The sequence below is a fragment of the Sinocyclocheilus anshuiensis genome, unplaced genomic scaffold (genome assembly GCF_001515605.1).
Source record: "Sinocyclocheilus anshuiensis isolate Anshui unplaced genomic scaffold, SAMN03320099.WGS_v1.1 scaffold999, whole genome shotgun sequence".
NCBI lineage: Eukaryota > Metazoa > Chordata > Actinopteri > Cypriniformes > Cyprinidae > Sinocyclocheilus > Sinocyclocheilus anshuiensis.
Genome location: NW_015544197.1, coordinates 4,792 through 16,595, shown reverse-complemented (window position 1 = coordinate 16,595; position 11,804 = coordinate 4,792). Strand labels below are relative to the sequence as shown.

Genomic DNA, 11,804 nt, shown 5'->3' with positions numbered 1-11,804 from the left:
ATGTAGAATGTGGGGCCATGTCTGTAATTTATATGCAAATGTCAAAAGGCTAAAAGGGTTTCTAAGACATAAAGCCCAAACGATCGTCAATGATCCTAAGCAGATGCTACAGATTTCCCCCCTTTTGGCTGACGAAGTTCACCTATAAACATCGTCGGACAACAGTTGTAGTTGAACATGATCGGACAGCAGGTGGATCATGATGGCTAGATGGCAGGTGGATCCTGAAGGCCGAATGGCAGGTGGATCCTGATGGTCAGATGGCAGGTGGATCATGAAGGCCCGATGGCAGGTGGATCATGAAGGCTGCATGGCCAGTGGTTTCTAATTTTTCTCAGCCTTTGGATCCTCAGCTTGGGTGTTTCTGTTCATGGACCTTTGCACCCCGTTGACTCTGTTAAACAGGACAAAGGCAAGGAAGAGAGTTAGGGTGTACCCAATTGCTGTGGCGAGGCAAATGGAAGGGGTCCAGGATCGGGCAATGGGAAAGTTGGTCTGGACAGGCAGCCGAGACAGTGCTTGAAGGGCTGTGTCGATTGGGAGGATGTCAATCATCTGGAACCCCCCTTCCTCAATGCTCAGTTCCAATTCAGGTTCCAGGGTGAGACTGTGGTCCTTGAAGAACGCTGGAATTTCTACCTCGGATTGGTACTCTTCACTTGCAAGGTGGTACAGCGCCAGGTCCCCGAGGTGGAGGATGCTGGTCATAGGTCAGTGTCATGCTGGTCATAGGTCAGTGTGGCAGTACGGATGGGCGTGTTGACGAGCCACTGATTTCCCACAATCTCTACTTGCGTTTCTGTGACTTGTGCGCTTGGCCTCAGCAGGGCAGAGTGTCTCTCTTTGCATGGGTTGTAGCCCGCAGATTCCTTCAGTGTTGTCTCGGAAGAAGGGCTTGCTGGGGCAGAGATAATGAATATCTTTGGTCAGGGTACACATGTGCAGGTTTGGGGCCAGGTATAACTGTGGGTTACTGTCGTGGTAGGCTACCATATCTGGTGTGTGTATCCTGATGTGAGTGTTTCCTTGCCAAAATCCAACATTGACAATGTTTTGAGTCTTTGAGTCTTAAATGTTGTCGGATTCAATGATGGGTAGATTCAGAAGAAACGCCATCTCGCTCTACTCGGGGTCGACATGTAGCAGGATGGATCCTCCCAGGGAGTAGGCAAGGTGGGCTTTAAGAGAGTCAGCTGGACGGGTAGTAACAGAGGATAACACTGTTTGTACTAGGCTCAGGGTAGGGCTGTGCAATTAATCGAAAAACTAATTCGATTTTGGCCTCCAACGATTATGAAAATACAATAATCGAGTGCAAATCAGTAAAATCATGTAACGTGACTTTCACAAAAATGGAATGTGCTTGATTTATTAAAGTTTATTAAACTTATTCGTGTTTTTTAAGAGCGCGAAAGAGAACTTGCGCTGTTCCTCAGGAGGCTTTCTGTGCATACGCTCAGAGACGGAACAGAACACAGACATGTAAAGTCATCTTTTAGCTCAAGGTGCGCGCCTAAACGGTCAAATACATGCAAAAATGTGTCAAAATGTGGTGCTTAGTGATTATTCATGTATACCTTCGTCGGTCATGTAATAAATGAACATAAAGAGTTGAGAATGAAAATACGCGTGTAACGGTAAATTGGATCCGTAAAAGTCTATCTCTTAAAGTAAAAGTGGGCTATTTTCCTGCTGCGACTGTGTACTTAATATTAATCAAACAACAAAAGACAAAATAACAAGTTACTAATTAATCTACAAGTTATTAGCTAGATAGTAAGCGCTACAAGATGTCATAGCAACCTTATTTACAGGAAATATATTTGATATGTATCACTATCTTTAAATAAATCACTCATATAAAGTTTTGGTCATATGGCCCCCTCATAATCGTGTTAAATAATCGTGATTACAATATTGGCCAAAATAATAGTTTCACGGAGTTCACAATTTGGTTCAGCAGGACACTGTGAGTGTTTCGAACCATCAAGGTGCCCTATAATAATTTGCCTATAGTCTGTAACTCAGCTGGGGCATCTCAGTCTGGATCTCCCTTACATGTTGCCTCAGGGTAGATAGGCTCACGGAGTTGACGCTGGTAACTCCCAGGTTGAACAGGGTTCCAACAGCTGCTCCGAGCAAGGCCCCGTTTGGAAATCTTAAACAGGGCAGACAGGAAACCACGCAGGCCTACTACAACAGGCTCAGACAGGCCTACTTCGGAGCATGGAACGAGCCAGGAATGGAAGAGGATTTCAACTTCAAAACTCTCAACTTCAAAAAACAGGAATCGTTTGTTATGCCTGTTATGTCCGCTTAGCTCTGCTTGAGTGACAGTCATTTTCTGCAACTGAGAGAGCATGTGTTTGATATCGGCTTCTGCGTGAGCGAGGGTATTCTCAGTCCAGCGGGCAGCTGCCCAACTGTAGTGTGTGGTAGTGTGTCCGGTAGACATTTCGGGGGTCGAGTCGTACATACACCTTTTGGGTGTGAGTCCTACAGTTGGTCACAAGAAGTCCAGGTTGGTCCCTCAGTGCAATGCCTGATGCTGAACCCGGTGATGTGATATCGGGTTGTGGCTTTCCTCTGTTTGGAGGACACAGGACAGTGAGCCACAGCAACATCCTGATACAGAGAAGAAGAAAGCCTAGTTAGCACTACCCCCCCCCCCCATCTTTCCCTGCCAGCAGTCACATGTCTCTTGATCTGGTTACGATGGACCCATTTGAAAACTGGTTCTTTCTGTCCTCGGCTCAGCTTGATCCGGTATGCGACATGGGAGAGTTTGTCCACAATCTCATGCGGTCCCGTCCAGTGTGGCAGAAACTTCTTTGATAGCCGATGAGAGGTTGCCTGAAGCGACTGTGTGTAGCTGTAGTACCAGACCCTGTCGCCCACATCCAGTTCTTTGTGTGACGCCTTCCGGTCGTAGTATGCTTTCTGGCCTTCTGCACTCTTTTGGAGTCATTGTTGGCCGAAAGCAAATGTGATTCTCAAATGCTGGTGTAGTTCATCAAGGTATGGGGGAGGGGTGTAGGCGGTGACAAGGTTGGAGTCTCCTGGCTGGTACAGCAGGTGCAGGGGCAATGTCATTTGCCGGCCTGTCATTAGCTCAAAGGGAGGCACATCTGTTGACTAATGTGAAGTTGCTCTGATGGCCATGAGCACCAGGGAAGTTTTACATCCCAGTCCTTTTGGTTAGGATACACATATTTTCTTAGCATGCTGACCACAGTCTGATTCGTCCGTTCCGCTTGGCCCGAAGAGATTGGATGGTGACTGATGTGCAGTTGCATTTGTACTCCCAAATCTGCTGCATGATCTCAGCTGTGAAGTGGGTGCCTCTGTCTGAGTTGACTCTCGGCGGTAGCCCAAACCTGGAGAAGACTTGACCTGGGTAGGGGTCCGACCCAGTCAATTTGGAGGTCTGACCAAGGAAATGTGACTCCTCTGCACTGCAGTGTAGCTCTGTGGTTTGGGTTCGCCGATTGGAATTGGCAGCAAACAAGGCATCCTTTCACATACTCTGCCACATCTTGCTGCATGCCGGGCCAATATGCCACTTGTTTCAGTGTCTCATAAGTGGCTCTTGTGCCGTGGTGTCCCGCACATGGTGCGTCGTGGGCATACATCAGCATTACCCACCTTTGGCACTCAATGCCCCGTGGTCCGATGAGCAGGCCCACATAGTTGACCTTGGTTTTACACCATTGTCCTCTGTGGAAGGCAATCTTGGCACCGGCAGTGGTCAATTGGTGCAGGACATGGTCAATTTCTTTCAGGTGATCAGCTACTGTCGTGTGTTTCATCAGAAGATCATCAACATAATTTAAGTTCCCTCTTACCCTGGCATCTGGGCATGCTTTGTTGGTTCGTACGATTCAAGGGGGATCTTGTATTGCTTGACAAAAGTGGGTGGAGCTTTTGGGTGCGTTGGGACACGCACAACATGGAGGTTAGTGAGGCCACAATCTAAAGAGTCCTTGGCAAACGATTCCTTGTATTTGTACAGGACTTGACGGAGTTTGTGGCGGTCTGCATCCTCCTGTATGGCATCAGCATCTTTCAGAATTTGCTGGACTTGTGTCTCAAAACCTGGGTATGGCTCTTCTGTCATTACTTCCTCTGTGCTGTGGGCAGTCAGAGGTGCAGTCACGCTGTCATTCTCACAGGTGGAGTGGTTAGAGACTGTGTACACGGCAAGGTGTTGGTCTTCTGTTAGCTCTGTCCTACACACCTGCTGCTTCACCACTGGCATGACTGAAGTTATCGTGATGATCTTGAAGGGTGCTGTTGACACTGTGTGGCCTGAGCTTTCTTCTGGAATCATTGAATCTGAGATGGGTCCAATTATTGGTAGAATCAGTTCAAAGTCATGGAAGTCATAACTCACTAGCCACCCCAGACGGTAGGCCTTAGGCACTCTGACATCCATTGCCGTGCAGTTGTTGAACAGGATGTACACTACCCGAGATGTCACTTCAACACAGGGTGTGGCTTCCAAAGTGAGGCCCAGTTCCCCACATTTGGGTGAAGGTTGGAAGAAGCCTAGGGTGTGGCTGAGAGCTTGGCTGCTTCGCAGGTTGAGTCGAACAGCGACCCCTTTGGTGTAAGCTGGTACTACAGTCTCTTGTTCATTGATTAGCGTGCAGGCCTCAGGGATGGTTTGGCCTGACAGGAGGTTCTCGAGGTTGACAGGAACAGTGGGGGACTGTGAGGTCATTGGAGCCCATATCACTTCATTGATCATGTCCACTTGAGCCCTGAGGAGAGTCAGAATGTCTGCTCCGATGTTGACATCATGCGGTGCGTCTGGAAGGACCAGGAAGTAATGGGTTAGACACCTGTCATTCCACCTCACGTTCAGGGCACAGATGCCCTTGTGCTGTTTGAGAGCATTGAACAGTGAGAGGCTGATGGCTGAATTGTCTGCCCACAGTGCTAGTATGGGGCCAGTTGTTGTGACATCATTCAGCTGTAAGTGAATGAGTATTTGACTAGCTGGAAAGTACAGAGCAGCGACCTTGAACCTCGCTCTTGGTCCGAGACGTTCCCGCGGCTGGCGGCGAGATTTTATGTGACCTTTGTGACCTAGCAGTCTGTTCGGGCGATCTGGGTGACTGAGGAGGCAGAGGTTCTCGAACTTGAGCCCATATTTTCAGTTGTTAAAGTCTAACAGGGGCTCAAAGCGGTCTAGCAGGTCTTTGCCAATGAGAAGAGGATATGTGTCCATTGGAGAGATGCACACATGGTGCACTAAACTCATAGGGCCGAGCTGAAATGGGAGCTAATTGTTCCAGTTGGACATAATTTTGGCTGTATGATTGCACAATCAGCACACACCTCTGATACTTAAGAGTTTGATTCTCTCTTGGCTGCAATATGAAGTCTGTCGAAGAGTTGGACAGACATTAAAGTGAGGTCAGCGCCGGTGTCCACCAGGGCCTCCAGTCTCACCTCATTTTCCAATGTGATGGCCAGGTAGAGTTTTTTGGCCACCTCCCTTTCGATTAGGTTCCCCAGGAGTCTTGGTACTGGGGCTTGTGTGGTGACTGGCAAGCAGTCAGAGCGCTCTTCTGTCATTACTTCCTCTGTGCTGTGGGCAGTCAGAGGTGCAGTCACGCTGTCATTCTCACAGGTGGAGTGGTTAGAGACTGTGTACACGGCAAGGTGTTGGTCTTCTGTTAGCTCTGTCCTACACACCTGCTGCTTCACCACTGGCATGACTGAAGTTATCGTGATGATCTTGAAGGGTGCTGATGATACTGTGTGGCCTGAGCTTCCTTCTGGAATCATTGAATCTGAGATGGGTCCAATTATTGGTAGAATTAGTTCAAAGTCATGGAAGTCATAACTCACTAGCCACCCCAGATGGTAGGCCTTAGGCACTCTGACATCCATTGCCGTGCAGTTGTTGAACAGGATGTACACTACCCGAGATGTCACTTCAACACAGGGTGTGGCTTCCAAAGTGAGGCCCAGTTCCCCACATTTGGGTGAAGGTTGGAAGAAGCCTAGGGTGTGGCTGAGAGCTTGGCTGCTTCGCAGGTTGAGTCGAACAGCGACCCCTTTGGTGTAAGCTGGTACTACAGTCTCTTGTTCATTGATTAGCGTGCAGGCCTCAGGGATGGTTTGGCCTGACAGGAGGTTCTCGAGGTTGACAGGAACAGTGGGTGACTGTGAGGTCATTGGAGCCCATATCACTTCATTGATCATGTCCACGTGAGCCCTGAGGCGAATCAGAATGTCAGCTCCGATGTAGACATCATGCGGTGCGTCTGGAAGGACCAGGAAGTAATGGGTTAGACTCCTGTCATTCCACCTCACGTTCAGGGCACAGGTGCCCTTGGCAGTCACCATAGCTGATGGGCAGGGATTCAAAGGGAATCGTGTGCGCTTGTTAGCAAAATGAATGTTCGTTGTGTGCTGTTTGAGAGCATTGAACAGTGAGAGGCTGATGGCTGAATTGTCTGCCCACAGTGCTAGTATGGGGCCAGTTGTTGTGACATCATTCAGCTGTAAGTGAATGAGTATTTGACTAGCTGGAAAGTACAGAGCAGCGACCTTGAACCTCGCTCTTGGTCCGAGACGTTCCCGCGGCTGGCGGCGAGATTTTATGTGACCTTTGTGACCTAGCAGTCTGTTCGGGCGATCTGGGTGACTGAGGAGGCAGAGGTTCTCGAACTTGAGCCCATATTTTCAGTTGTTAAAGTCTTCAAAGCGGTCAAAGCGGTCTAGCAGGTCTTTGCCAATGAGAAGAGGATATGTGTCCATTGGAGAGATGCGCACTAAACTCCATTGGAGAGATGCACACATGGTGCACTAAACTCATAGGGCCGAGCTGAAATGGGAGCTAATTGTTCCAGTTGGACATAATTTTGGCTGTATGATTGCACAATCAGCACACACCTCTGATACTTAAGAGTTTGATTCTCTCTTGGCTGCAATATGAAGTCTGTCGAAGAGTTGGACAGACATTAAAGTGAGGTCAGCGACCAGGGCCTCCAGGGCCTCCAGTCTCACCTCATTTTCCAATGTGATGGCCAGGTAGAGTTTTTTGGCCACGATTAGGTTCATTAGGTTCCCCAGGAGTCTTGGCACTGGGGCTTGTGTGGTGACTGGCAAGCATTCAGAGCTGGTCTCGTGTGGTTTGTCAGGGAGATGCACCAAAACAGTGCTTTCTGATACTTTGGGGTCCTGGCTGGAGGTGTGTTGCAGGATGTTGGCAAGTGTGGTGCGGGATATCTGGCTCTGTGATAGTGGATTAGCAGTGATCTGGTTGGGAGGTTCATTTTGAGAGGACTCCGAGTGGGCGTTGAGGTCAGATCTCATGCTTAGTCATAACTGATCTGTCTCGTCCTTTTTGTCTCCCTTGTGGTGCTTTTTCTGGAGGAGTTCCTTTAACAGTCTCATGATCTCTGCTGATTCAGACGTAACTTCCCTGTTCTGTTCTGCTGATGGTTTATATTTGGGCTTGTCCAGGGCATGTTGAGAGGGGTTCTGTTGCTGGCAGTCTGAGCTTGATGCTTGTGTCGGTTCCCCTTGGGCCGTCTCTTGGCTTCCCATGTGGCTCCACCCTTTCGGTTGAGGGGTGGTTGTGACCTGTCCCAGGATCTCTCAGGGGGTCCAGTCTGGTGCTTAGGACAGGCACCGCCATGGCCATGCTGCTCTCTGCTGGCTGGGAAGGATCTTGACATTGAGTTGACAGGTTTGTCACTGTGGCTTGGCTCGGCGCCCTCTAGAGTTCTAAGTTCTGAACTCTGATTAGCGACAGGATAGATTGTGGGGCTTTTCCCGTCTTTTCAGAAGCAGTCCTTTGTTTGGCATAGGCCTTATGGGCTAAGTCTCGCAGCTGTTGGGTGGACATAGTCTGTGGGCAAGCCAGAACCCCCAAGTGGTGACTCACTGTTGGGTGCAGGTTCTGGAGGAACAGAGTTTTGAAGTTGAAATCCTCTTCCATTCCTGGCTCGTTCCGTGCTCCGAAGTAGGCCTGTCTGAGCCTGTTGTAGTAGGCCTGCGTGGTTTCCTGTCTGCCCTGTTTAAGGTCCATGGTCGTAATCAGTCCTTGCTCTGACTCTGGGTCAACTCCTTAATCAAAGCCTGCTGCAGTTGCTGGTAATCCACTTTGACCGTTTCTGGCTGCCAGTCTAGAAAGCTCCGCACCTCATGGCTGGAGGTGATCCTGAGCAGATAAAGTCTGTCTCGTGTGGTAACATTGGCAACAGTTTGCAAGTGAAAGTCAATGTCCTTTAGGTAGGCGTGCACGTCGTGGCCTCCTGCAGGTTTTGGAGTGAAAGTGGGAATATTTCTAGCCAGCTTATCCAATTCTTTAGGTGACACACCGTGACTGGAAGACAGACTTGATGTCTTGAGCAGTGGGTTCTCACCCTCCTTTCGAACTGGGAATTCTTGACTAGGAAGTAACAGTCTACTGGTTAGGGGAAATTCTGTGGTGTGCATTTCCCTTTCAGCGTCACTTTGCAGTCTGTATGCATGTTTAAGCTCCTGGTGAACCGTGTCAAGTTCTTCTTTTAAATAGTCTCTTTGTTGGGTCAGGGCATTGACTTCAGCCCAAGAACTTTGCAGGTGGCCTTCGCAGGCCTTGGCCCTGACATCTCTCTCTTTAAGTTCAGTCGCTGCTCTCATCGCTGCTCTCTGGTGTCCTTTTCCCACTGCTCTCGGCGTGCTGTGTCTACACGGAGATCAGTCAAAGAGTTTCTGGAGTCTCTCTATTTCGTCCTGCAGCTCTGGGTCCTTTTTGTCCACCGTCCTGTGCTGGTGCTGAGTCTCCGACGTTAGCTGGTCCAGTTGACTTTGAGCAAGCACCAGGTTTCTCTGAGCCTCCTCAGCCTGGAGCTTCAACGCTGCTGCTTCCTGTTCCATGCGGGAGATGGTTGCTTCACCCAGCTTTGCCTGAGCGAGGAGGTTGTGGGCTAATGACCCGATGATCTTGGCGAGATCTTTGTGGCTGTAGTCCTGTGTAGGATCGTGTGACATCAGGGCGCTCAGGCTGTCGTCGAGCTGTTCCCGGCTGTAGGACCTTTGTCGAGCAGGCCACCTCGTGAGCTATTGAGTAGACACATTCCAGAAGAATCTAAGGATCTCCCCCCTCCAAACCATCATGAGGTCTAAACTAATCACACCATCACATGACACCAATGGTCTGGGTCGATTTCCTGTCAATGCCTTGTCGTTATCTTCTCAGAAGACTCGAAAGAGTGATGAAAAATGAATCCAATCAGGAGACAACAGAGATCTTTTGTATCAAGGACTAAAGAGTTCTTTCACAACATATAGTTGAGAGATACCTCGCGATCGCTATGCATGGAACTATAGGCACAGGAAAAGGCCAATTCACGGACAAGCTCCAGGCCTGCAAAAACAACGTATCTAAAGAACAGTGATAACGTGACTCAATCAACCTCTGTCTGAGACCATGCAAGGACCAGATGTGCAGTGTAACTTTGACCAGCTTCAGCATAAATTAATAATCTGATAAACACAAACGGACAGATTTACAATGACACGTCTGAGCGGGAAGCTCAGTAGACCTCCACTGCGTGACCTTCTTGACCTCAGGACATTCCTTCTTTCCTTTCTACATGATAACTCGCGCTCTTTTCTTTATTTACAGACAAAGAAACACAGAAACTTACACAGCCAATTTCAAAAGACAATCATTTAAAGTATTGCCAGTAGGGCAACTTTATCCACAAATAATGTGTTTTGTGCCTTTTTATGCTTGATGTGTTTCTGTCAGGACCACTATCATCAAAGATGATTGACAATTATCATACAGTTTGGATTGGAGGTATGGTTCGGTTCTGGGTAAGAACTCCCTGCGCATCCATGCAGCCTAGCATGGATGAGAGCAGGGAGAGCAGCAATAACCCCCCGGAACAAACAAACACGCTTGAGAAACTCCGTTGCTGCCTTGGAAAAACAAATTGCATCCACTGTTCACATAACACTGAATAAGGTTATCTTTTCCTCACATCCAAAAAAACACACTCTTTAGAGACATTAGGCTTGTTCGACTTCATGCGGCGCTGCAAAGATCGGCTGCCGCCTGTCAAAAGCAATGCATCCTGGTTAGAAAATTTGTCAGACTTTGATCGGCGCTGCAGCCGCCTTATGATCACATGTGCCATCAAAGTACCATGAGAGCAAAACGAGACCATCCGCCTAGGTCAGACACTAGGCTTGTTTGAGATGCGCCTCGCCTTGCCTGAAATGTAGGCGAGAGTAGGCGGCTGCAGAGAGGGGAGGAGTGAAATAAGCGCAGTCAAGACGGACAGTTCTGACCTCTCGAAGTGAACAGATACCAACGAGATCAAAGACAGATATCGCGTTATTCTCACTCACGTGCTGTGTTGCTAATAAACATGATATAATTTCAGTTCTGTTGCTTCTATATGAAAGTAAATATGATGAACAGTACTTTAATACAAACATGTATTTTAGATTTTTATAGAAATATGACAACAATCACATATCTCGCACAGAGATCACACTGTTATAGTGTTTGGGAATATTCATGTATAATTTAAATACTTAAATCACATGAAACCAGGTAAAGAAATAAAACATTTTAGAAGTAACTCGGACACTTTTCTAACCGGCATGCATCTCGCGGTGATCGCCAGTGAACGGTTCTGCGCAGATTTTGCTCATCAAACAAGCCTACTGCGAAAGCCTTGATGATGACACATTTAATTCTCGTTGGTTAGATTCTGTGATGACAAGCACGACGTGTGTTGCATGCATATTATAACAATTACATTTTAATGATGCTCACAAATCTGTGTTTTTATAACAGTAAAAGCATTTTTAGTGTAGTCACACTGTTATATTGAGCCACGTTTCAAAAAACACTGATAAAAGCATATATACCCCCACTTTATTGGTATTTAAATAGCAAGAACCAATGAGCATTAAGCTGTGACGTCAGTCAGTCGTTTCCCATCATGCTTTTGATCAGCGCAGTCGGTGGAGAGCAACTGCGCTCGACTGCATAATCCGACACAGCCGCCTCGCCGTCGCAAGAGTTTTTTGGCACACGTCAGCGTGACATCAGAGCAAGTCGGATGTAACTCGGACACTTTTCTAACCGGCATGCATCTCGCGGTGATCGGTTCTGCGCAGATTTTGCTCATCGCAAACAAGCCTACTGCGAAAGCCTTGATGACGACACACTTATTCTCATTGGTTAGATTCTGTGATGACAAGCAGGACGTGTGTTGCCTGCTTATTATAACAATTCAATTCCAATGGTGCTCACAAATCTGTGTTTTTATAACAGTAAAAGCATTTTTAGTGTAGTCACACTGTTATATTGAGTCACGTAAAAAAAACACTGATAAAAGCAGTACCCCCACTTTATTGTATTTAAATAGCATATGCTAATGTTGAACTTATTCATGAACATACCGCTCTGGCCAAAGTGCGCATGCGCTCAGATGCACACAGATGGCGCGTATTTCATGAATAAACTTCGTGACGTTATTCTGGAGCAGGCTCTAGTATTCGTGTTTGGCTCGGGGGAGCTTCCAAGGTTTCTATTTACTATACTGTAGTAGCACTGTTATATTGAGTAACGTTTATCATGAAACACTGATAAAAGCATATATAAACCCCACTTTATTAGTATTTAATGATTATGTTGAACTTTATTTTTGAACAGATGGCGCTGTATTAAGCAGTATATAAAAGTGTTTCTGTTGCTTTATGAAAATGTTTCTGAAACGTCTGTGTATTTGACAAATATTGCATTTAATTCACTTCCTCTGTGATAGAGTATGCAA

The 11,804-nt window shown here is 47.4% G+C and overlaps 1 long non-coding RNA gene across 1 annotated transcript; it reads left to right on the top strand.

The window, feature by feature from the left end:
* Positions 1 to 948: 948 nt before the first annotated feature.
* LOC107696748 (uncharacterized) lies at positions 949 to 3,773 on the top strand. Its single transcript, XR_001635122.1, has 3 exons — positions 949 to 1,050; positions 1,500 to 1,505; positions 3,762 to 3,773. It is a non-coding gene; the product is annotated as an uncharacterized LOC107696748 (long non-coding RNA).
* Positions 3,774 to 11,804: the final 8,031 nt, after the last annotated feature.